The sequence below is a fragment of the Pseudophryne corroboree genome, chromosome 7, assembly GCF_028390025.1.
Source record: "Pseudophryne corroboree isolate aPseCor3 chromosome 7, aPseCor3.hap2, whole genome shotgun sequence".
Taxonomy (NCBI): Eukaryota; Metazoa; Chordata; class Amphibia; order Anura; family Myobatrachidae; genus Pseudophryne; species Pseudophryne corroboree.
The window spans coordinates 243,192,220-243,219,749 of NC_086450.1; the positions used below are offsets into that span (position 1 = coordinate 243,192,220).

General features: G+C 47.1%; 1 protein-coding gene and 1 pseudogene across 1 annotated transcript in view; one reads left to right on the top strand and one right to left on the bottom strand.

Moving 5' to 3' along the window:
* ADCY5 (adenylate cyclase 5) overlaps nucleotides 1–27,530 on the bottom strand; it is a 984,560-nt gene that overhangs the window by 422,837 nt on the left and 534,193 nt on the right. The window lies entirely within an intron of this gene.
* LOC134946224 (5S ribosomal RNA) lies at nucleotides 6,336–6,454 on the top strand (annotated as a pseudogene).

Below are 27,530 nucleotides of genomic sequence, written 5' to 3' on the forward strand. Positions count from 1 at the left end.
GTGAGTAATGTGGGGGAAGTATGGTCCCCACACTGAGACCTTTTGTGATGAATGGACACGAATGACTGTGGGGGATAAAGCACCATTTCCTGGGATAGGTAGTTTTGACTCAGAGGTATTGCATAATCTAAGGCTTAGGATCTGTCTGATAAAATCCCCAAAACAGAGGATCAGACACACAAACTGTTTACATTTATGGCAACGAGAGAGTGATATACAGAGGGAACTAGCTTACACAGCTGGTTCTAACCCTAGCAGGAAACTGATAGCAACCGAACCACCACCGTACATTACAGGAGAGAAAATGGCTACAGAGAATGACATACTGATATATGATTAGAGTGCACTTAATAAATGTATTAATGACAATAAGAGTAAACGTAATAAATGTATTAATGACAATAAGAGTAAACGTAATAAATGTATTAATGACGATAAGAGTAAAACTGATAAATGTATAAATTCTAACCCGTGCAAGTTGCACCCCATTTTAAACTTCCCTCAGGATTACAAGCAAGAAAGTGAGCCCAGCACGATGTCGGCACTTTCTCTAGCAGCCACCATACAGGACACCCAGGTGGGCACGGCCCAATCGCGAAGAGCAGTAGTAAAGCCCCCTAACGGAGGGTCAGGTGAGGTCGTGTCCACAGGTAAGTACGGTATTGTACATTATGCACAGACAATTGCACCTCACATTGTAGAGTCAACACAAGATGATGTAATTGAACTAAATCCTGTCAGGGTGATCGCAGTCCCCAATGGGAGGACTGACGCTCAGGGAGTCACTCCCGTCAAGGACATTGCTATGCATTGTCCCTGGTCCCGGGCAGAACTGAGGACAATTATGTCTGAATTTCCCGATGCCAGAAAAGATCTAGTCGGATGCCAGAGGTTTATTAAAGAATTAGGTAATGCCACCGAACCTACAAACAAAGATTGGCGAACAGTGCTACGAGTATGTCTACCTTCCAATATTGACCCTGCAAAATTTATTACTGATTGTAAATTAGACGCAGAAGTACCTCTCACTGAGGAGTACACTCAGGAGAATGTACGACAAATCAATCTGCAATTAGGAGTATATTTCCCAACTGTTGTCAAGTGGAATAAAATCTTCTCCATTAGACAAAAAGAAGGTGAAACTGCTTCTGACTATTTCCATCGAGCACTGCAGGAAATGGCTAGATTTACTGGGATCGAAGACATTAAGGAAAATGTGCATCATAGAGAGGTAGCGGTGTCCGTATTAATGGACGGTTTAAAAGAAACGTTGAGAACCAGGGTACAAACCACTCTACCTAACTGGAGAGGTATCTCGGTGGCTGCATTAAAAGAGTCCGCTATCGAGCATGACCGTAATATCCAAAGAACTAGGAAAGCACAGGGAGAGCGGTTGATGGTGATGAGCATCCAAGCACTGGAAGAGGCATCAATTCGACCAAAACCCCAGGCCCCTGGCACATGGAGGAAGCCAAGAGTTTGTTATCTGTGTAAAAGGAAAGGGCATTATGCCAGCAACTGTAACAGCACACATAAAGTCAGACCCCCTAGACAAGAACACGAGCAAAGTTATGACACACGTAATTGGAATCATGGATCATATAGGAAAAATTTTGGGCCGCACCTGTAGTCTGTAGCCAGTGAAGTATAGTTGGTAGATCATATCTTGCAGATACAGGGGCGGCCAGGTAAACTCTGTGATTTATCTTTAAATGTTTCCTCTTCATCTCTGACGTTCACCGACAGAACTACAGCTCAAACGTCACATGTCTACTTGGTCTTTTCAGAGGTCTGCCCAACCCCAGTATATCTTACCAGCATCATTGTGCCTGGCCATGCACAGAGGGTGGAGAGTGGAAATACTGGTGGGGGAAGACTGTGCAGAGATACCGATAGACATGTTGGTGTGACAGCCTGATGGTGAACGGAAATCTGACAATTTTTCTCTTTTTCTATTATTCTCTCTCTTTTTGTTTTTTCATGTTCTACGGATGGTATGTCACACAACAGTTAAACAAATGGTAATGCAAGATTTATGTTCCCTACAGAAAAGTCGCTGATTCGGAAAGATAATATCGTATCACTGGAGTGTCCGTTTCGGGAAGACTGAGAGGTAGCACTGTTGAGACGGCATCTGAGCAAGGAGAACAACAAGACTAGAGGCGGTTATCGTACCAGTTTTCTTTCCCTTCTATTATTTTCTTTACCTCCCATCACCACTCTTTCTTTCTCCTCCTGCAAGATGGACTTACCCCAAGAGACTGCGTTCCGGGTTTTCCTGTTGACCCTGTTGTTAACCAGAACAGTCTATTTCGGTGAGAGTACCAGAGAGGTCGAGAAAGGATCTGAAATGGGTTCTGATGACAAGGACGGATTAGTAGAATTCCAAGAGCAACACAGTCACCGAGCAAAGGCGAGTATCAGAAAACGATCTGCTAGTCATGACACTAGGAGACATTGTGAAGGATTGTTAGCTAAGGAGAATTGTATCTGTAGGTATTGTGAAAACATAGTTGAGGACGGGTGCATCCAGAGATGTCAGTCCAGCCTTAATATCAACATGGACCGTCATCCATTGAGTGACTATCACTCATTAGTGGGTAAGGTTTTAAACCAAACGGAATGCTGGGTGTGCTCACAAGTACCTCAAGGTCAGAGCAAGTCAGGACTAGTACCATACCCTTTAACAATAGATGAGGTACTTGAATTAAGGGGTGGGAGACCGGTGGACAAGAAATTTAATATTTCTAGGCCTCCTAGTTTGAAGCTCCACCAATATCATGTGGATAGGTCCTTAGTATGTTTTAACATTTCCAATCCCCGAAAGCCGGGAAATTGGGAAGTGACATGGAACAACCAAACCATGGCATTTTCACACAGAGCCGATAGAATGCCCGTAGACTCAGAACTTATACGCCAAATAGCCGACGGTGGGAGATATTTTCGGTATAGGTATACTCTAGGAAGTAGGACCATGCGGGTTGGATAGGTATCACCAGGATACTGTGCGCATATCATACAGCCTGATACGTGTACTGAACAGATGAGAGAGTTAGGGATAGGATTTTTCACCTGGAAGGTTTGCAATATGGTGATGTCATATTCTGTCCCATATGTTCTCCCCGATGATGCATATTTCATATGTGGGAGGAAGGCGTATAAGTGGCTTGCCCCAAACTCAGAGGGATTGTGTTACATTGGAAGAGTGTTGCCAGAAGTAATGACCATTACCCATAATAAGATGAAAGACGTTCACCGCAATGCTCAAGCTCCTTACACTCACACTCACTACGAACACATTGTTAAGAGACACCTTGTAGATAGGACAGAGCACGCAGCCTCTGATTTGATCCACGAATCCACCGGGATTCAATTCCTACTCGCGTTAGATATCACCCATACCGCCAGAGGAATTATAAATTTTAGGTATATTAATGCGCTAGCGAACCTGATAGACAATATCACCGAGATGTATGATGACACCTTCAGGTATACTGGGAGGGAATTGCAAGCTTACAAAACGGAACTGATTCAGCACAGGATGGTTCTCAATTAAATCACAGCGGTGACAGGCGGGTATTGTGTCACCCTAGCAACTCAGTATGGTGTGAAGTGTTGTACATATATCACAAACAGCACTGATGACCCAACCGAGGTCATAGATCAAAAGATGGACGATATCTTGCAGTTGAAGTGGGAGTTCCGAAGAAGACACAACCTTACCCTTGCTGCTGTGAGTAATGAACTGACTGGCTGGGTTTCATGGTTGAACCCACGCAATTGGTTCTCTGGTTTAGGAGAATGGGCTCAAAATGTTATCGTGAATGTAGGAAAATTTCTCCTTTGTATCCTGGGAGTTGTCATAATGATTGGTTTGATATTTAGATGTGTTCGGATTTTAATGCAGTGCAAGCGCAGTACCAGAGTGATGAGTTTGAGGAGCGAGGGCATTGTTACAACAACTGGTTTAATTTATGACCCATCAATTGAGACAATGCTGTGATAAGACGTGATTCCACGGTCCGTTTCTTTCACCCGTTTCTCCTTTGTTTTTCTCCAAGGTAAAAAGACATCCACTCGGAAGAAGATTTTTGACATTTCTACAGACCTTTGATGGACATTTCTACAGACCTTTGATGAACATTTCTACAGACCTTTGATGGACATTTCCACAAACTTTGCGAGACACTTTAGAGACTTTAAAAGACTTCGTATGGACACTTGAAAGACTTTGCTTATCACCCACAGCAAAGATACACCTATCCGGACAAGACTTCAACAGACACCCAAGGACAATTACATACATTATCATATGAATGTATTTGTGACATATGTTTCTTATCTTCATCTCTACGATCTTCAGGTAGTGACACACATAGTCGACAGGTGATATAGGTACATATATTAGCACTCACATGTTTTTCCCCCCTCCATGTATCATCAACTAATGTGCACCCCATTTGTTGGAACAAGAAGCCAAAGAGAGCTCAGTAGTGTTTGTTAGCACACTTACAGACCCTTAATACGGGATAAGAAGGATTTAATGTATACTTCGCAATACCTCGAAGCTTATCTACAACATGTACGGCACGATGATACATGACCCCTCAGACATGAATTTCATACATACATGCTTTTACTATCCCACTAGGTCATACATTTCCCACCTTCTCCTCTCCTCCCTCCACCCAATCATTTATAGGTATTTCATGGTATTGTATATTTTTCTGCTTAATTGTTTAGATAGTGGCAGTTATTGTTGACTGCCAAAGGGTGGACTGTCAAAGTCGAAAAATATCATGATACATATCCTTTGTACTAACCCCTCATGCACATGCACGCTGCTCGTGCACCTGGTCCCCCGTGCGTAAACATACCCGCAAGTTGCGTAAGAGACGCTCTAGCGACTCGTGCGCATGATATGTGTATTTACGGCGGAGTTTATGAGCGTGTAGCGTGCTACTCGAACGTAGCATATTTAACCCAAATAGTGCATTTTGTAGATATTATTCCCCTAGACCATGTCAGCGAGTATGATTAGTTTAAACAGTTCCTGGACAGAGAGATTCCTCTTTGCATGATAGGAAGGGTCAGATAAAGGATGAAAGGTGGTGTCTAGTATCCAGCTGTAGGGTATTTTAAGGGTAACATTCCGGTGCTAGTTAGGAAAGGATCGCTCGCTCCTGCGTATAGTTATGTACAGAAGTAGATTATGAACATTAACTGTATTTGCTGTAAATTACACATGCGGCTGGAATCCAGAGGATACCTCCCACCAGAGCAGTTGGGGAAGGACATCGCCTACCTATTCAAATCCACCTATGACCTTTGCTGTAATGTAGAGACATATCCCTGTGTCCAATGAACAATGAGATTACAGTGACCATTGTATTGTTTTGGATGAAGTGAATAAATAGAGCTTGCAGCAGGCTTGGTCACACAAGACTCTGAAGGCTTTCTCCCTGATAGCTGAGAACTGGATCCAGGTTGCGCTTGCGAATGATTCCCCACGTATGTATATTCTCTGTAGCCATTATTCTCTGTTATTCTGTTTAGATTTCCTTGTTAGCCTGTAGAGTATAACTTGTACCTGTTTACCCCTTTTCTCTGAATAATCCACTGTGGTGTTAGAGTCCAGTGGTTTACCACAAACAGTGTTGTGTTTTCATTTTCCTGCCTGGGCTTTTAAAGTAGATTAACTTGTTTAACCTGTTTTAGATTAACCTGCATTGTTAAGGTGTATGCACTGCGGATACTTTGTATCGCCAGTGCTATTTAAGGTTTAAAGTATAAGCATATCATTACATTGTTTCATTAATAAGGTTTACAGTATTTCAATCCGTGTGCGTACGTGCCGCGTGTGCGTCGCGCCCACGGCACAGCGTCTGATACGCTAAGTGCGTATCCATACGGTACTCAGTACGCAAATAGTGTACTTAGTCCGTAGTGTGTGTAATAAGTCTAGCAGCCATAGCGGCTCCACGGAAACAGTGTATAGCTTTATGTTTTAAGATAATATTTGACATTATCACATTATTTATGGCTATTTGAATTACCCTTATATCTGAAATCTTCCTCAAAAAAATAATTAATTGGTTATTACATTGGGAGTTTTTCTCTGGGTAAAGTAATTTTGCCCACTTTCTCTTATCTATTTCCCACTATCACTAATTTTTCCGGACTCTCACCATTGATTCAGGGTTAATTACCCCTGTCTAACATTGGCAGCAGATCCCCTATTTTTCTTCTTTTGATCTAATACTATTCTCATTACCTGTAATAACACTCATGAACTCTCATCAGTGATTCCAGAGCTAAATAACATTGGATACTCTTTCTACTATCATGCCACACTAGAAACACCCGAATCCATCCGATCTTGGAAGCTAAGCAGTGTTGGGCCGAGTCAGTACTCGAGTGGGATACTCTTGAGGAATACTTAGTTTAGTAGAAGATTTCGGACAGTCATGCTCAGTATCTAACACTGACAGCAGATTCATCTTTTATATTCAGTCTTCATTCTATCTCTCTTTCAACACTAGTGGCAGGGTAATTACAGTTGTGAACATTTAATCTACGATCACAGTCATTACTGAGGCGCTAAGTATCTATAAATTTGCATCAATCTAAGAGCACTGATTTCAGGCAGTCAGTTGAGACAAATCTGTGTATTTATTGTATATATGAATTCTTGACCTAACCCAGACAGCTTGGAACCACTATTGAATTTTAACATCAGCATTATCGGTTCCGTTATTTCTTCTTTTTCTTCTTTATTTGTATATTCAACTACTATTTGTTTTATTCATGTTATTAATAAAAATAAAATTTTAACAATTATCTTTTCTCTGATACTTTAAGAACATATAAGAGTGCACCCACAAAAGAGTCTTCTCTTCTCCTTTTTTGTCGTGTTTCATTACTGACTCAGGGTGCACCACCAAATCTAAGATTGATTTGAAAATATTATTTTTCTTTCCTTTATCCTTGTATTTTGGTAATTATACTATCCACCTTATATTTCATCCTTCTCCTGTGCGGTATACCCCTTATACAAATTTGCTGATGTGATCAGGTCTGAAAAAGGCCCTAACAGCTGAAAGAGCTCGTGTACAGCCGCCATGTGGGCCACCTCGTCTCTCAGCAGTCCACTTGCTAGAAGACTGTTTCACTGTGCCAGAGTGTACTGCGCATGCACAGGTCTCCGGGAACATAGCATGTGTTCCATGTTCCCAGTGATTACTGCGCATGTGCAAATCTGCAGGAAAGTTTCCTTTTGATTTGTGCAGCGCCAACCCAGGATTACAAAGTGGGGGCAAGGTCTATGGTGTGTGCTCCCTTGACCCAGGTGCCTGTGTGCACTACACCCCCTGCACCCATTATAAATGTGCCACTGCGTTTGAGATTCGTCCGACTGAATATGTGCACATGATAATGCCTTTCTTAAAGAAGTGATTTTACTGTGCAGATATAATCCTCAACAGAGTCTACAATAAGATAACGAGATTTATGGTAAGAAGTTACCGTTGTTAAATCTCTTTCTGCGAGGTACACTGGGCTCCACAAGGATTAACATCGAGGGGTGTAGAGTAGGATCTTGATCCGAGGCACCAACATGCTCAAAGCTTTGACTGTTCCCAAGATGCACAGCGCCGCCTCCTCTATAACCCCGCCTCAGTGCACAGGAGCTCAGTTTCGTTAACCAGTCCAATGCAGTAGCAGGTACCAGAGACGACAATCGTTAGTAACCGCATACACCACACACCCACTACAGGTGAGGGTGTCAGCGGCTAATGCCATACCAACCCAAAGAAGCCAAGTGCGTCAGGGTGGGCGCCTTGTGCAGCCCAGTGTACCTCGCAGAAAGAGATTTAACAACGGTAAGTTCTTACCATAAATCTCGGTTTCTGCTGCGGGGTACACTGGGCTCCACAAGGATTAACATCGGGGATATCCTAAAGCAGTTCCTTATGGGAGGGGACGCACTGTAGCGGGCACAAGAACCCGGCATCCAAAGGAAGCATCCTGGGAGGCGGAAGTATCGAAGGCATATAACCTTATGAACGTGTTCACTGACGACCACGTAGCCGCCTTGCACAATTGTTCAAGGGTCGCACCACGGCGGGCCGCCCAAGAAGGTCCAACAGACCGAGTAGAATGGGCTTTCATGGTAGCAGGAGCTGGAAGGCCAGCCTGTACATAAGCATGTGCAATCACCATTCTAATCCATCTGGCCAAGGTTTGCTTGTTAGCAGGCCAGCCACGTTTGTGAAATCCAAACAGTACAAATAGAGAATCAGACTTCCTAATGGAGGCAGTTCTCTTCACATAGATACGGAGAGCCTGTACCACATCCAAAGACGGCTCTTTGGAAGACAACTCAGGAGAACTAAAGGCTGGAACCACAATCTCCTGATTAAGGTGGAAGGAAGACACCACATTGGGTAGCTAACCCGGATGCGTTCTAAGAACTGCCCGGTCACGGTAAAAAATCAGATAGGGGGACTTACAGGATAAGGCACCCAAGTCCGAAACCCTTCTAGCTGACGCGATAGCCAGCAAAAACAAAACCTTAATGGAAAGCACTTAAGGTCTGCAGATGCAAGACGTTCAAATGGAGACTCTTGCAAGGCCTCCAGAACCACCGACAGATCCCAAGGGGCCACGGAGGGTACATAAGGAGGCTGAATCCGCAACACACCCTGAGTGAAAGTACAAACATCTGGTAGGGTAGCAATCTTTCTCTGAAACCAAACCGATAAGGCAGAAATGTGAACCTTGAGGGAGGCCAGACAAAGTCCATTACCTGTTGTGGGAAGGCCAACAGTTTGACCGTACTAAACTTGAAAATGTCATGATTATGAGACTCGCACCAAGTAAAGTAAGAATTCCAGACCCTATGGTAAATCCGAGCCGAAGCCGGCTTACGGGCCTTCAACATAGTTTGAATGACCGCCTCAGAAAAACCTTTGGCCCTCAAGACGGAAGCTTCACGAGCCACGCCGTCAAAGCCAGACAGGCCAAGTCCTGGTAAACACAAGGGCCCTGAACAAGGAGGTCCGGTCATTGTGGAAGTAGAAGGGGATCCAACGAGAGGCCCTGTAGATCGTAGAACCAGTGCCATCTGGGTCACGCTGGAGCGATCAGAAGTAGGATTGCTCCTTCTTACTTGAACTTCCGTATTACTCTGGGCAGGAGTGACACCGGAGGGAACACGTACGGCAGCCGAAAATTCCATGGAATTGCCAGAGCGTCCACGAACGCTGCTTGAGGATCCCTTGTCCTTGCTCCGAAGACCGGAAGCTTGTGATTGTGTCGAGACGCCATCAGGTCCAATCTGGAAGGCCCCACTTGTCCACGAGAAGTTGAAAAAACTCTGGATGGAGGCTCCACTCTCTGGCGTGTACGTCCTGACAACTGAGAAAGTCCGTTTTCCAGTTTAGGACACCCAGAATGAACACTGCGGATATGGCCGGCAGATGGCGTTCTGCCCACTGTTTCACGGACTGGTCTGATTGTGTTCCCGGTAATGACCTGGGTGAGCCAGTGGAGGGCGCAGGGAGGCAGAAGTTAGGTGGCTGAGATATGGACAAGTCATATGGTGGAGCACTCTGGAAGTTTACACAGTGAGCACAGAGAATTGGCGAGACCTGAAGCAGAGGCGCGGAGTCTAACTCGCCAGGGGTTTTCGCCAGTGACCCCCGCCAGGGGATATGGTCTTCGCTGCGCCTGACGGGCAGGTCGCGGCCCTCTGCTCAGGTTCCCCTGTGGAGGCTGTGAGACACTCGGGTATACAGGGATGCTTAATACCGGATTATCCTGAAGTGCTTAACCATCGATGGTGAGTCCGATAGCGACGTGAAAAGGTAAGTATATCGGAGATGGTGAACTCTGGAGTGCTTGGGTAGCTGAGGATATCCGGAGCCTGTGAGAGGAATCCTGGACAGAGCACCGCAGACTGGTAACACACTGAGATGGAGATAGTGGAAGTGTCTGGTGGCAGGTAAGTAACCAGGAAAGGCAGGTACAGCAGGACACAGGTAAACAGATCTCTGGAGCAAGCCTGGAGCCTTGAGAGCGACGCTGGAGAACTTGCAGGAGAATTGACAAGTTGTTCAAGGCAATGAGGACTCTGGGAAGCCTGCTTATATCCCCCCAGAAGGATGCTGATTGGTTGCTGCTGGCAGCAGCATGCACAGAACCAGGAAGTAATTACCTGGATACCTGGATCATGTGACTCTGGATCATGTGACTCAGCCAGAGTCAGTGGAAATCATGCACAAAATACACCAGCGTGCCGGTAAGTGGCGTGTGCGAGCAGTGCGTGAACTGTGGTTCCTGACAGTACCCCACCCTTTTAGGGTGGGCACCGAACACCCACGAGGCTTGGAAGGATTGTCCCTGCGGAAGGCTGAGATCAGATGAGGAGCGTGAACATCAGAGGCATTAACCCAGCTTCTCTCTTCTGGGCCATAGTCCTTCCAATCGATAAGATACTGGATATGCCCATATCTCTGGCGAGAATCCACAATTCTATTGACCTCGAACTCAACTCCTCGACAGGTGTAGACTCTGGGGTACTCAGGGGGAAGATTTTTGGAAACGGTTAAGAATGAGAGGCCGCAGCAAGGAGATGTGGAAAAAATTAGGTATTCTTAGGTAGGCTGGCAGTTTTAACTTGTATGCCACAGGATTGATCATTTGTTCCATGGAGAATGGGCCTATGAATCGAGGGGCAAACTTCATGGAAGGAACCCTTAAACGTAGATTCCGAGTGGAGAGCCAAACTTTGTCTCCAGGTTTTAGCAGAGGAACAGCTCACCGTTTGCGATCAGCAAAGACTTTATATCGCTTGGAAGCTTTCTTGAGCAAGACATGGACATTTTTCCAAACTAGAGAGAAGTGCTTGAGTGTAGAAGATGCATTTGGCACTTCTAAAGCTGGTAGCGCCTCAAAGTTAGGTGGACGCGGATGTTGACCGTACACAATATAGAATGGTGAATAACCCGTAGCCGTATGGTACCTGAAATTATGGGCAAACTCTGCCCAAGGAAGTGGACTAACCAAGTTATCCTGTGAAGAGGAAATGTACAGCCTGGTTGACCCTCTCCGTTTGCCCATTGGACTGGGGGTGGTACACTGTGGAGAAATTTAACTTCACTTGTAAGGCACAACAAAAGGATTTCCAGAAGCGGGCTACGAATTGTACACCGCGGTCGGAGACAATTTCTGTAGGTAGTCCATGAATCTTGAAAATATGATGTACGAATATTTGGGCGAGCTTGGGAGCCGAAGGTAGACCGGTGAGTAGTATAAAGTGTGCCATCTTTGAGAATCGATCCACCACTACCCAGATGGTATTACACTCTTGGGACTTTGGGAGCTCTGAGATGAAGTCCATGGATAAGTGTGTCCATGGGCGCGTAGGAATGGGCAATGGGAGGAGAGCACCTGCAGGAGCTTGGCGATGTACTTTATGTTGGGCACATGTGGAACAAGAGGCCACAAAATCCTGGACGTCTTTCCTCATTTTGGGCCACCAGTAAGAGCGACAAACAAGTTCAAGAGTCTTGAGAACCCCAGGATGTCCAGAAAAGGGTGAGGCGTGAGCCCAAGATAGTGACTTCGGCCGAAGTTCAGGCGACACATATATCTTCCCTGGAGGTGGCACAGGAGACACGTGAGTGGTGGCAAAGGCAGTGGGACTGATGATGGGACGCTGGTCATGAGGCTGAACATCTTCCTCCATGGACCGTGATAACGCGTCTGTCTTTACATTCTGGGAGCCTGGACAATACAAGATCTTGAAATCAAAACGCGAGAAGAATAGTGACCAGCGGGCTTGGCGAGGATTCAGGCACAGGGCCGCTTGGAGGTAGAGCAAGTTCTTGTGGTCTGAAAAAATGGCTAAGGTGAATTTGGCACCCACTAACAAGTACCTCCACTCTTCCAATGCCAACTTGATCGCTAACAACTCTTGATCGCCAATGGAGTAGTTTTTCTCTGCAGGAAGGAATTTTTGTGAGAAAAAAACGCATGGATGTTGCTTCCCATCTTCCGCGGTCTGGGATAGCACTGCGCCAATACCCACATTAGAGGCATCAACCTAAAGGGAAAAGGGCTTATCAGGGTCTGGTTGCTGGAGAATAGGAGCTGAGATGAAGGCTTGTTATAGCAGATGGATCGAGGACAAGGTTCTTCAGACCAGGCTGCGGGATTTGCTCCTTTTTTGGTGAGAGCTGTAATTGGAGAGATGAGCGTGGAGAATCCCCTGATAAAATTTCTATAATAATTGGCAAAGCCAATGAAGCGCTGGACAGCCTTTAGTGTAGTTGGTTGGGACCAACTGTTGATGGCCTCAAGTTTTTCAGGGTCCATCTGTAATTTTGAGCCGGAGATAATGTACCCCAAGAAAGGTATAGAGGGTACCTCAAAGGTAAACTTGGAGAGTTTACCGTACAATTTATTTGCACATAAACGGGACAGGACTTCTTTCACCTGACTGCGATGGGTTTGGAGATCTTGGGAAAATATCAGGATGTTGTCGAGATATACTACGAGGAACTTGTATAATACATCTCTGAATATATCATTCACAAACTGTTGAAAAACTGCAGGGGCATTACTTAATCCGAAGGGCATTACAAGGTACTCGTAATGCCCATCTCTGGTGTTGAAAGCTGTTTTCCATTCATCGCCCTCATGGATTCTGATTAAATTATATGCTCCTCTGAGGTCCAGTTTGGTGAAGACCTTTGCTCTCTTGACACGAACGAACAGCTCAGTTATGAGAGGAAGAGGATAACTGTTTTTGACTGTAATGTTGTTTAAGCCTCTATAATCAATGCAGGGACGCAGGACTCCATCTTTCTTTTTTACAAAGAAGAAACCCGCTCCGGCGGGAGAGGAGGAAGGGCGGATGAAACCTTTTGCAGATTTTCCTGAATGTAATCAGACATTGCTTTAGTCTCGGGTACCGAGAGTGTGTCACAACTGAGGGCCTGAGCTGACGGGAGGCAGCCTCAGTTGTAGGGGCTGAGATGTAACGGAACCTGGGAGGTTGTATCAGACCCCTAGACATGTAAGTAACATGTAGAATAACTGCCCGAAGGCGTGACCACGACAACCAGGATAAAAGTCAATGATGTTTATTATGACAAACTCCGTAACACAGCAGCAGTAAAAGGAAACATAAAAGTCAACAGAGGATAAATACAATTCCTGGGTACTACAGGGTGGCAAGGGCCACAGGCACTGGTAGTGTGAGACAGTTCTTATAATCTTCTAGTTGGAAAGTCCTTACCAGGCCTGACTGTAGCAATGGAGAGAACCCAGGATCGTACCAGCTGATGTTCCAGGAAAGGCTGGGCTGCTGAAGGTAAAACGGCTGCTGTGGATACTGGCTGGAACCAGACTGTTGTTGGTACGGAGTGGATACTGGCTGGAACCAGTTAAATAATAAACGAACTTGAGAGCGATGAAATAATAATGAAGTTTGGAGTTTGAGAGCGGTGAAATAATAATACCGGTGGAGAGTGGTAAACTGCAGAAAAGGACACCGGCCCTTTAAGAGAAGCTATACACTGCTGGAAGCTGGGCTGGAAGCAGGTGATTGTTTGAGAGCGGTGAAATAATAATACCGGTGGAGAGTGGTAAACTGCAGAAAAGGACACCGGCCCTTTAAGAGAAGCTATACACTGCTGGAAGCTGGGCTGGAAGCAGGTGATTGTTTGAGAGCGGTGAAATAATAATACCGGTGGAGAGTGGTAAACTGCAGAAAGGACACCGGCCCTTTAAGAGAAGCTGTACACTGCTGGAAGCTGGGCTGGAAGCAGGTGATTGTTGTAGCTGGAAACAGGTGAGTCCAGAATGGATCGGAGAGTCAGGCTACACCGCAGATGGAATGCTGGTGCGGGTCTCTATAGCAGAAGTCTGGAGACAGGAGCTGGATCCTGGAAGACAACCACAGGAGAGAGACAAACTGGAACTAGGTTAGACAACCAAAGCACTGACGCCTTCCTTGCTCAGGCACAGCTTACTTATACCTGCAGCAAGGAAGGGGTTGGCTAGGCAATTATGCAAATCAACAATACAGACAGCAGATTGGTGGAAATGCTCAGATGACAAAATCCAAGATGGCTGCGCCCATGCAGACACTTGGAGGGAAGTTTGGTTTGTAATCCATGTGAGAATTGAAACAGTAATGGCGACGCCGGCCACAGGAGACAGGAGACGCCAGACTGACAAGCGCACATTTAACCACGCGGGCACAGCGGAGGCCGCGGCTGATGAAATCACCACTCTGACATTCTGCATGTGGAAACTCAGGAACAGCGGGATCCGGTCCTGGAACGCTGAGCCAGCCTTAGGAGGCATCTGAAGGGTAAGTAATGGCGTCCAGATACCCGGATCGTGACAGCACCCCCCCCTTTAGGAGTGGCCCCAGGACACTTCTTAGGCTTTAAAGGAAACTTTGCGTGGAAATTTCGGACCAAGGCAGGAGCATGGACGTCTGAGGCATTGGTCCAAGAGCGTTCTTCAGGACCATAGCCCTTCCAGTCAATTAGGTATTGTAACTGACCGTAACGGAAACGTGAGTCCAAAATCTTGGCCACCTCGTACTCGACTCCCCGTTGAGTCTGAACTTTGGGAGCTGGAGGAAGTGCGGAATGAAACCGATTCAGGATCAGCGGTTTCAACAAAGAAACATGAAATGTCCTGGGTATTTTCAAGAAGGATGGTAACTGTAACCTGTAGGCAACAGGATTGATGACTTGTTCAATCTTGAAGGGTCCGATGTAGCGAGGTGCAAATTTCATGCTGGGAACTCTCAACCTCAAATTCTTCGTGGACAGCCACACACGATCACCCACCTTGAGAGCAGGAACCGCTCTACGCTTCCTATCGGCAAACTTCTTATACCTGAATGAGGCTTTAAGCAGGGCTGCGCGGACGTTCCTCCAGTTATTTGAAAACTGACGCAAGGTGACATCCACTGCTGGAACAGAAATTGCGGGAAGCGGTTGGAATTCTGGGACTTTAGGGTGGAATCCATAATTAATGAAGAATGGTGTAGAAGAAGATGAGGAATGGTATTGATTGTTGTGGCTGAACTCGGCCCAAGGAAGGAGTTGAACCCAGTCATCTTGAGAGGAAGACACATATATACGGAGGAAGGCCTCCAAGTCCTGATTCACCCTCTCGGTTTGACCATTGGTCTGAGGATGGTAAGCCGTGGAAAACTTTAACTTGACTTGGAGGGCTTGACACAAACTTCGCCAAAATTTGGCTACAAATTGTACTCCACGATCCGAGATGATCTCTTCAGGAAGACCGTGAAGTCGGAAGATCTCTTGTATAAACACTTGAGCCAACTTGGAAGCTGACGGAAGACCGGTGAGAGGGATGAAATGTGCCATCTTGGTGAACCGGTCAACTACCACCCAGATGGTATTAAACTTGTTGCAGATAGGTAGATCGGAAACAAAGTCCATCGACAAATGGGTCCAAGGTCGACGGGGAACAGATAATGGAACCAGTTGCCCCGCAGGCGACTGGCGGGAGACTTTGTGTTGGGCACACTTTGGGCAGGAGGCAATAAATTCCATAACGTCCTTCTTCAGAGTTGGCCACCAGTAGGACCTAGAAATAAATTCAAGGGTTTTCTGAATGCCTGTATGTCCAGCAAAACGGGAAGCATGGGCCCAATGCATGAGCTTCTTCCTTAGAACTGGCTTAACAAAACTTTTCCCTGGTGGAGGCGTAGAGTCCATCCCTACCGTGGAGAATGCCAACGGATTAATAATAGGATGCTTGTCTGCAGACTCGGACTCATTTTCTTGCTCCCATGAGCGGGAAAGGGCATCGGCCTTACGATTCTGAGAACCCGGACAGAACTGGAGTTTAAAGTCAAACCTAGAGAAGAAAAGTGCCCATCTGGCCTGACGAGGATTCAGACATTGTGCGCCTTTGAGATATAAAAGATTTTTGTGGTCGGTAAGTATGGTGATTGAGTGGGAAGCTCCCTCCAACAGGTATCTCCACTCCTCCAGAGCGAGCTTGATGGCTAGCAACTCCTGATCGCCAATGGCATAGTTGCGCTCAGCTGGGGAGAACTTCCGGGAGAAGAAACTGCAAGGATGTAGATGTCCATCTTTGGCCCTCTGGGATAACACTGCTCCTACTCCAACGGAGGAGGCATCTACCTCTAAGATAAAAGGAGAGTCGGTGTCGGGCTGTTTCAGAACTGGTGCAGAGATGAACCGTTGCTTCAGAAGGTGAAAGGCCTGTGTAGCTTCCTCGGACCACTTGGACGGATTAGCACCTTTCTTGGTTAATGCAGTGATAGGCGCCACAATGGTGGAAAAGTCTCGTATAAATTTTCTATAATAATTGGCGAACCCTAAGAACCTCTGGACCCCTTTGAGGCTTAAGGGTATAGGCCAATTCTGGATTGCTTGGAGTTTCTCAGGATCCATCTCTAGTCCGGAACCGGACACAATGTAACCTAGAAACAGAATGGTTTTAACTTCAAACACACACTTCTCCAATTTACAATAGAGGTGATTGACACGGAGACGGGAAAGAACCTCTTTTACCCAGAAACGATGATCTTCGAGATTATTAGCAAAGATGAGGATGTCGTCTAGATAAACCACGACATGGCGGTACAAGATGTCCCTGAAAATCTCATTCACGAAGTGCTGGAAGACTGCTGGAGCGTTGCTCAATCCGAAGGGCATGACGAGGTACTCATAATGTCCGTCACGGGTGTTAAAGGCGGTCTTCCACTCGTCACCCTCACGGATTCGGATGAGATTGTAGGCACCCCTCAAGTCCAGCTTTGTGAAAATAGTTGCACCACTAACTCTATCAAAGAGCTCGGTAATCAGGGGTAAAGGGTATCGGTTCTTGACGGTAATGTCGTTCAGACCTCTGTAGTCGATGCACGGACGCAGACCACCGTCTTTCTTCTTAACAAAGAAGAAGCCTGCGCCGGCTGGAGAAGAAGATGGTCGGATGAAACCCTTCGCCAGGTTCTCTTTGATGTACTCTTCCATGGAGTGTGTCTCAGGCAGAGACAACGGATAAGTTCGGCCTCGCGGTGGAACCTTCCCTGGAATGAGGTCGATTGGGCAGTCCCATTCTCTATGAGGAGGAAGGATATCAGCAGAGGCTTTACTGAACACGTCCGTGAAGTCTTGATATGGAGGAGGCGGAACATCAGATGACCTGGGGAAGGAAGAACAAACAGGAAGAACTTTGGCTAAACAAGTCTCAGCACAGGAGGGACCCCATGCCAGTATTTGCGTAGTTGTCCAGTCAATTGATGGGTTGTGGAGACGGAGCCATGGAAGGCCTAAAACCACTGGATGTGTGGCTCTTGGAATCACTAAAAAAGAAATATACTCAGAATGAAGAACTCCCACTCTCAGACGAACTGGAAGAGTCCTTAAGGAAATGACTGCGTCAAAAATCTTGCTGCCATCCACGGCAGTCAAAGAGATGGACGAGGACAGTCTCTCGGTGTAGGGACCACCGTTTAACATAAGCTTCGGTTATGAAATTCCCAGCTGCTCCGGAATCAAGGAGGGCAATGACGTTCCTGTAACGTTGAGCAATTTGGAGCGACACTGGGAGGTTACAGTCATGAGGAGATGGAGAGGAGATCATTACTCCTAGCCGGCCCTCTCCTTGGCGAGCTAGGATCTGGAGTTTCCCGGACGTTTGGGACAGGCATTGATAGTGTGCGACGGAGCTGCACAGTAGAGACAGAGAGACTCAGAGAGACGTCTTCGGCGCTCAGCGGGAGATAGACGGGAACGACTAATTTGCATAGGCTCATCCTTGGATGGAGATGGTTGACGAGGAGGAGGAGCAGAAGATTTAGGAGTAGATGATCTTCCTCGCTCGGTTGCTCTCTCTCTGAAACGTAGATCAACCTTCGTGCAAAGAGAAATTAGCTCATCCAACTTAGAGGGCAAGTCTCTGGTAGCTAACTCATCCTTGATGCGTTCTGATAAGCCATGCCAGAATGCAGCATACAGGGCCTCGTCGTTCCATGCCAGTTCGGATGCCAGGATTTTAAACTGTATAAGATACTGTCCCACAGTACGTGTTCCCTGGCGTAAACGGAGAATCTCAGATGAAGCAGATGTTATCCGGCCTGGCTCGTCGAAGATGCGCCTGAATGTAGCTACAAAGTCAGTATAGGAGGATAGCAGGGGATCAGACTTCTCCCATAAAGGTGATGCCCAGTCAAGGGCTGAGCCACTGAGAAGGGAGATGATATAGGCAATTTTGGTACGGTCACTGAAGAAATTGCCAGGTAGAAGCTCAAAGTGGATTTCACATTGATTGAGAAATCCCCTGCAGAACCTTGGAGATCCATCAAATTTTGCTGGCGTTGGAAGATGAAGATGTGGACTGGAAATGGGTAAGGTGGGTGGGGTTACAGCTGGTGTCACTGTAGTGGACGCACCGGACGTGCCAGGTCCACGGAGGGTCGTTTGAATCCCATCCAGCCGTGTAGAGAGATCCTGGAGACAGCGGATGATGTGGCCCTGTGCAGCCTCCTGATGTTCAAGTCGGGCTGCCAGTTCTTGCATTGGCCTGGCCGCTTGATCCTGGTCTCCGGCTGGATTCATTAGGTCAGTGCTTACTGTCACAACTGAGGGCCTGAGCTGACGGGAGGCAGCCTCAGTTGTAGGGGCTGAGATGTAACGGAACCTGGGAGGTTGTATCAGACCCCTAGACATGTAAGTAACATGTAGAATAACTGCCCGAAGGCGTGACCACGACAACCAGGATAAAAGTCAATGATGTTTATTATGACAAACTCCGTAACACAGCAGCAGTAAAAGGAAACATAAAAGTCAACAGAGGATAAATACAATTCCTGGGTACTACAGGGTGGCAAGGGCCACAGGCACTGGTAGTGTGAGACAGTTCTTATAATCTTCTAGTTGGAAAGTCCTTACCAGGCCTGACTGTAGCAATGGAGAGAACCCAGGATCGTACCAGCTGATGTTCCAGGAAAGGCTGGGCTGCTGAAGGTAAAACGGCTGCTGTGGATACTGGCTGGAACCAGACTGTTGTTGGTACGGAGTGGATACTGGCTGGAACCAGTTAAATAATTAACGAACTTGAGAGCGATGAAATAATAATGAAGTTTGGAGTTTGAGAGCGGTGAAATAATAATACCGGTGGAGAGTGGTAAACTGCAGAAAAGGACACCGGCCCTTTAAGAGAAGCTATACACTGCTGGAAGCTGGGCTGGAAGCAGGTGATTGTTTGAGAGCGGTGAAATAATAATACCGGTGGAGTGTGGTAAACTGCAGAAAAGGACACCGGCCCTTTAAGAGAAGCTATACACTGCTGGAAGCTGGGCTGGAAGCAGGTGATTGTTTGAGAGCGGTGAAATAATAATACCGGTGGAGAGTGGTAAACTGCAGAAAAGGACACCGGCCCTTTAAGAGAAGCTATACACTGCTGGAAGCTGGGCTGGAAGCAGGTGATTGTTTGAGAGCGGTGAAATAATAATACCGGTGGAGAGTGGTAAACTGCAGAAAGGACACCGGCCCTTTAAGAGAAGCTGTACACTGCTGGAAGCTGGGCTTGAAGCAGGTGATTGTTGTAGCTGGAAACAGGTGAGTCCAGAATGGATCGGAGAGTCAGGCTACACCGCAGATGGAATGCTGGTGCGGGTCTCTATAGCAGAAGTCTGGAGACAGGAGCTGGAACCTGGAAGACAACCACAGGAGAGAGACAAACTGGAACTAGGTTAGACAACCAAAGCACTGATGCCTTCCTTGCTCAGGCACAGCTTACTTATACCTGCAGCAAGGAAGGGGTTGGCTAGGCAATTATGCAAATCAACAATACAGACAGCAGATTGGTGGAAATGCTCAGATGACAAAATCCAAGATGGCTGCGCCCATGCAGACACTTGGAGGGAAGTTTGGTTTGTAATCCATGTGAGAATTGAAACAGTAATGGCGACGCCGGCCACAGGAGACAGGAGACGCCAGACTGACAAGCGCACATTTAACCACGCGGGCACAGCGGAGGCCGCGGCTGATGAAATCACCACTCTGACATTCTGCATGTGGAAACTCAGGAACAGCGGGATCCGGTCCTGGAACGCTGAGCCAGCCTTAGGAGGCATCTGAAGGGTAAGTAATGGCATCCAGATACCCGGATCGTGACAGAGTGGGTATGTGCGCCCCTTAGGAGGGGACTTTCCGGGAAGAAGGTCAATGGGGCAATCCCATTTACGATGAGGAGGTAACACATCAGCTGCCTGTTCACTGAATACATCACAAAATTCTTCATATGCTGTGGGTAGGCCGGGCAAGGGCTTAATCTCAGTGGACCGGATAGGAGTTACTTCACTTATGCAATGCTTCTGGCAATAATCACTCCATTCCTCAATCTGAAGTGAGGCCCAATTGATGCGAGGATTGTGGAGTCGTAAGAACGGCAAACCTAGCACGATGTCGTAAGAAGATTTAGGAATGATGAGAAACTCAATGCGTTACTGATGAAGAACCCCCACATGGATGGTAACAGAAGCTGTCTGATGTGTGACATCACTGCCAAGAATTTTATTACCATCGACTGCAGTCAGGTAGAGGTGCTGAGACAATGAAGAGACTGAAATATTAAATTTTTTGACAAGGTCTGAGGTAATGAAGTTCTCTGCTGCCCCAGAGTCCGCCAGGGCAGAGACGTGATAGGAACCTGCTGGAGTCACAAGGGTAACTGGGAGAACTAAGTCAGGAGAAGGAGGAGACTTTATTAAATGGCCTAACCTGACTCCCCCATTGCAGGCTAGGGCTTGGTGTTTTCCCGGACGCTCAGGACAGGACCCGATAAAGTGACCAGGAGCGGCACAATACAAACACAATTTATCTTTTTGCCTCCTGGATCGTTCTTCCAGTGATAGCCTAGATCTACCTGCTTGCTTAGGTTCTTCTGTGCTAGCAGTCACTGGACAATGCAGAGGCGGGGAAGAAACTCTGGAGAAAACTTTTCCCTGCCGCTCTAGACCTCTCTCTCTGAGACGTAGGTCTATTTTAACACACAGGGAGATTAAATCTTCTAAAAGAAATGGAAGATCACGGGTAGCCAACTCGTCCTTAATGCGCTCTGAAACGCCTAGCCAGAAAGCAGCAGTTAGTGCTTCATTGTTCCACTTTAATTCGGAAGTCAAGGTCTGGAACTGGGCCACAAACTGTCCCATGGGACGGTAGCCTTGTTTAATACGGAGTATTTCTGTAGAGGCGGACGCTGCTCGACCTGGCTCGTCGAATATGCGTCTGAATGCGGAAACAAATTTGACGTAATCAGTGAGTAAAGGGTCAGACCTTTTCCACAGCGGTGATACCCAACTTAAAGCCGAACCAGTTAGCAGGGAGACAATGTAAGCTATCTTGGTCCTAGCAGAAGGGAAATTCTGTGGCTGTAGTTCAAATTGGATGTCACACTGATTGAGAAATCCTCTACAGAGCTTTGGGTTTCCATCATATTTATTAGGAGCAGGAAGCTGTAAGCGAGAGACAGACACAGAAGAATGAGCAACTGATGGTGCGGACACTACAGGGGCAGGTGACCTGAGAGACTGCTAGAGGGCATCCAAGCGAGTGGACACTTCCTGTTGGTAGGTAGTGACATGCTGCTGTGTGGCTTCCTGTGTCTCTATTCATGAAATAACATCCTGAAGAGCCCCTGGGCCCACACTGTGGTCAGGTGCCGAGTCCACCGGCCTTGAACAAACTGTCATGGGCTGGTCTGATTGTGTTCCCGATAATGACCCGGGTGAGCCAGTGGAGAGCGCAGGGAGGCAGAAGTTAGGTGGCTGAGATATGGACAAGTCATATGCTGGAGCACTCTGGAAGTTTACACAGTGAGCACAGAGATTGGCGAGACCTGAAGCAGAGGCGCGGAGTCTAACTCGCCAGGGGTTTTCGCCAGTGACCCCCGCCAGGGGATATGGTCTTCGCTGCGCCTGATGGGCAGATCGCGGCCCTCTGCTCAGGCTCCCCTGCGGAGGCTGTGAGACACTCGGGTATAGAGGGAATGCTTAACATCGGATTATCCTGATGGTGACGTGAAAAGGTAAGTATATCGGAGATGGTGAACTCTGGAGTGCTTGGGTACCTGAGGATATCCAGAACCTGTGAGGGGAATCCTGGACTGAGCACCGCAGACTGGTAACACACTGAGATGGTGATAGTGGAAGTCTCTGGAGGCAGGTACAGCAGGACACAGGTAAACTGATCTCTGGAGCAAGCCTGGAGCCTTGAGAGCGACGCTGGAGAACTTGCAGGAGAATTGACAAATTGTTCAAGGCAATGAGGACTCTGGGAAGCCTGCTTATATACCCACAGAAGGATGCTGATTGGTTGCTGCTGGCAGCAGGAGCAGCATGCACAGAAAAAGGAAGTAATTACCTGGATACCTGGATCATGTGACTCTGGATCATGTGACTCTGGATCATGTGACTCTGCCAGAGTCAGTGGAAATCATGCTAGTAACCACAAAATACACCAGAATACACCAGAGTGCCGGTAAGTGGCGTGTGCGAGCAGTGCGTGAACTGTGGTTCCTGACACACTGAAGAATCCGTGATACTTCCCCCATTGCCATGCGGCTTTGAGTGCCACCTTGATGATTGATGTACGCCACTGTGGTGGCGTTGTCCAACTGTACTTGAACAGGTCTGTTCTGTATCAAATGCTGGGCCAGGTTCAGTGCATTGAACACCACAGTTCCAGAATATTTATCGGGAGTAGAGACTCCTCCTTGGTCCACTGACCCTGAAGGGAGTGTTGCTCCAACACCGCGCCCCAAACTTTCAGAGTGGCATCCGTTATCAGCAGGACCCAGTTGGAGATCCAGAAGGGATGACCCCTGCTCAATCGATGGTCCTGAAGCCACCAGCTCAGTGACAGGCGGACCTCTGGAGACAAGGAGATCATTTGAGATCTGATCCAGTGAGGCAGGCTGTCCACTTGGCAAGAATTAACTTCTGCAGAGGGCGAGAATGGAATTGAGCATACTCCACCATGTTGAAAGCCGACACCATGAGACCTAGCACTTGCATTGCCGAATGTATCGACACTTGCGGATGAGATAGGAAGCATCAAATCCTGTCCTGAAGCTTCAGGACTTTCTCCTGAGACAAGAACAACCGCTAGTTGTGAGTGTCCAATAACGCTCCCAGGTGCACCATGCTCCGAGCAGGAACCAGGGAAGATTTCTTCCAGTTGACTAGCCACCCGTGGGCTTTAATGAACTGGACAGTCAGATCTAGATGACGCAGGAAACTTTTTGGGGAATCTGCCAGGATCAACAAATCGTCCAGCTATGGCATGATCCTGACCCCTTGACGGCAGAGTACAGCCGTCATTACTGCCATTACTTTGGTGAAAACTCGCGGAGCCATTGTCAAACCAAAAGGTAACGCCCTAAATTGGTAATGAAGGTTGCCCTGCAAACCTCAGGTACTGCTGATGTGACATTGCCATAGGAATATGCAGGTAGGCATCCTGTATGTCCAGGGAGACCATATAGTCCCCAGGATCCAAGGCCAGAACAATAGAGCGAAGAGTTTCCATACGAAACTTGGAGACCCTCACATACTTGTTCAAGGACTTGAGATTGAGATTGGGCCGCGAGGACCCATTCGGTTTCGGCACTAGAAACAGCAGTGAACAGTACCCCTTGCCTCGCTGAGCCAGTGGCACCTGTACTACCACTCCTGTGGTCAGGAGGGATTGTACTACTGAATGAAGAGTGTTTTCCTTCACCAGGTCTAAAGGGATGTCTGTCAGGCAAAATCGATGAGGGGGACGTTTCTTGAAGGATACGGCGTAACCTCGAGTGACGACTTCCCTTACCCAGGCATCTGAAGTGGTCTTCAACCATTCCTGGGCAAAACCTAGAAGCCGGCCCGCCCCGTCATGCGGCAGGCTTGTCAGTTTTGGAAGCAGGCTGACGAGCAGCCCAGGCCCGCTTTGGTCTGGGATTAGCAGGTTTGGAAGTACAGGCTTGTTTTGGGTAAGCCTGACCTTTTGCTTTTCCTGGAGGATGAAAAGGCAGAGAGAAAGTACTTTTAGCCTTCGGTGCAGAAGAAGCCGTACTTGGTAGGCAAGCTTTTTTAGAAGAACCCAGGTTATCCTCAATCTTATTGAGGTCTTCTCAAAAAGAATGTCTCCCTTAAAAGGAAGCACCGCCAGGGTTTTCTTAGAATCCATATTCCCCGACCAGGATCTCAACCAAAGGATACGTCGGGCCAAGAGGAACGTAGTAGCATCGGAAGCCGCCTCCTTAAGGTAAATTGAAGCCGTGGCAATATATGAGAAACATTGTCTAGCATGATCAGAAGCGCTGGAAGGTAGCTCTGCCTCCAGCTCCTGAGCCCATGCTTCAACAGCTTCAGCAGCCCATGTCGCTGCAATGGTTGGTATATGCACAGCCCTAGGGTGTAAATTGCTTTTAAACAACCCTCCACACATCTATCCGTCGGTTCCCTCAGGGAGGTGACGGTAGTCACCGGCAGAGCTGAGGAAACTTCCACGCGTGCAACATGAGAATCTACAGGCGGAGGAGTTTCCCAATTTTTACATAGCTCCGCAGAGAGAGGATAGCGGGCCAACAGTCTCTTATGCAGTGTGAATTTCGTTCCCGGATTTTCCCAGGATTCCTGACGTATGTCAGCCAGGTGTTGAGAATGAGGTAAAACTTGTTTAACCACATTCTTACATTTAAATATTTTAAATTAGAGACAGCCGCAGGCTCAGGTTCATCAGAGACTTGAAGAATGAGCCTGATAGGCTCAATCAAATCAGGGACATCCACCAGTGACTTCCCTTCCCAATCAGAAGCATCAGAGTCAGTGTCTGTGGGGTCAGTATATGCATCCTCCTCCTCAGAGGATGTGTCCGGAACAGCGGTGGATTATGAGGAAGTAGCGGCCTGTTTAGAAGACATCTTAGTCTTAGGTGGGCGAGAGTGAGACTTGTTTTTAGTCAGCAATCGGTTCAAGTGCTGTAACTGAGATGAAATTTGATCTGCCTGCAGGGACCATAAACTGCTGCACTGGCATAGGAGGTCCCACAGGGGGCGTAAGTTTCGTTATCAGTGTATTTAATAAAGTGGAGAAGGTAGCCCAAGGTGGGTCATTATTGGCCCCCAGTGATACAGACCCACTGGGAGGTAAGGAATCCCCTGAACTTGTACTCTCTGCTGCCAGGTTTTCCTCAAAACTGTCTGCAGCATCACCTCCACGCAATGTGGGAGAAGCCCCAGTTCCATTGCCCCGGGTAGCTGACATAACGCTAAGCTCAATAACATGCAACCTAGTACAATATTAGCAGCAATATAACTAGCAAGAACTCCCAGTGTAGTGTGTCAGCACAAACCGGAAATCCAAGAGATATATGGTGACTATAAATCACATAGAAAAATACACAGTAAGTAAATCTTGTGAAACACCTATATTAGATAATAAATCTGACGCACTTCGCCCCCTCAGGTTACAGAATATATGAGTAACAAGCGGAGTAAAATACACGAGATGGAAGCCACGCAGCAGCTACATGCACACACACATATAGTCACAAATGTACAATGCAGAAGTTATTCCAAACAATAAAACTGCACTGGACTAGCAATACAAAGTAATACTCAGTATAGCAATTTTATATATATATATATATATATATATATATATATATACACTGCTCAAAAAAAAAAGGGAACACTTAAACAACACAACCTAGATCTGAATGAATGAAATATTCTTATTAAATACTTTGTTCTTTACATAGTTGAATGTGCTGACAACAAAATCACACAAAAAATAAGATTTTACTTACCGGTAAATCTATTTCTCTAACGTCCTAGAGGATGCTGGGGACTCCGTAAGCACCATGGGAATAGACGGGCTCCGCAGGAGATAGGGCACTTTAAGAAAGCTTTGGATTCTGGGTGTGCACTGGCTCCTCCCTCTATGTCCCTCCTCCAGACCTCAGTTAGAGAAACTGTGCCCAGAGGAGATGAACAGTACGAGGAAAGGATTTTTGTAAATCTAAGGGCAAGATTCATACCAGCCACACCAATCACACCGTATAACTTGTGATAAACTACCCAGTTAACAGTATGAACAATAACATAGCCTCGGTTCAAACCCGATCAACTATAACATAACCCTTATGTAAGCAATAACTATATACAAGTCTTGCAGAAGAAGTCCGCACTTGGGACGGGCGCCCAGCATCCTCTACGGACTACGAGAAATAGATTTACCGGTAAGTAAAATCTTATTTTCTCTAACGTCCTAGAGGATGCTGGGGACTCCGTAAGGACCATGGGGATTATACCAAAGCTCCCAAACGGGCGGGAGAGTGCGGATGACTCTGCAGCACCGATTGAGCAAACAGGAGGTCCTCCTCAGCCAGGGTATCAAACTTATAGAACTTTGCAAAGGTGTTTGACCCCGACCAAGTAGCAGCTTGGCACAGTTGTAGTGCCGAGACCCCTCGGGCAGCCGCCCATGAAGAGCCCACCTTCCTAGTGGAATGGGCCTCAAGCGATTTAGGCAATGGCAATCCTGCCGAAGAATGCGCCTGCTGAATCGTGTTACAGATCCAGCAAACAATAGTCTGCTTTGAAGCAGGAGCGCCAACCTTGTTGGCCGCATACAGAACAAACAGAGCTTCGGTCTTCCTGATCCTAGCTGTTCTGGTCACATAAATCTTCAAAGCCCTGACCACATCCAGGGACTCGGAATCCTCCAAGTCCCGTGTAGCCACAGGCACGACAATAGGTTGGTTCATATGAAAAGATGAGACCACCTTGGGCAGAAATTGAGGACGAGTCCTCAACTCTGCCCTATCCACGTGAAAAATCAGGTATGGGCTTTTATATGATAAAGCCGCCAATTCCGAAACCCGCCTTGCAGAAGCTAAGGCCAACAACATGACCACTTTCCAAGTGAGGTATTTCAACTCCACTGTTTTGAGTGGTTCAAACCAAGGAGACTTGAGGAAACTTAATACCACGTTAAGGTCCCAAGGCGCCACCGGAGGTACAAACGGAGGCTAAATATGCAGCACGCCCTTCACAAAAGTCTGTACTTCAGGAAGAGAAGCCAATTCTCTTTGAAAGAAAATGGATAAGGCCGAAATTTGAACCTTTATGGACCCTAATTTTAGGCCCAAATTCACTCCCGTTTGAAGGAAGTGAAGCAGACGGCCCAACTGGAACTCCTCCGTAGGAGCAGCTCTGGCCTCACACCAAGAAACATATTTTCGCCATATACGGTGATAATGTTTCGACGTCACGTCCTTCCTAGCCTTGATCAGGGTAGGAATGACCTCCTCCGGAATCCCTTTTTCAGCTAGGATCCGGCGTTCAACCGCCATGCCGTCAAACGCAGCCGCGGTAAGTCTTGGAAAAGACAGGGCCCCTGCTGTAGCAGGTGCTGCCTTAGAGGAAGAGGCCACGGATCTTCTGTGAGCAAC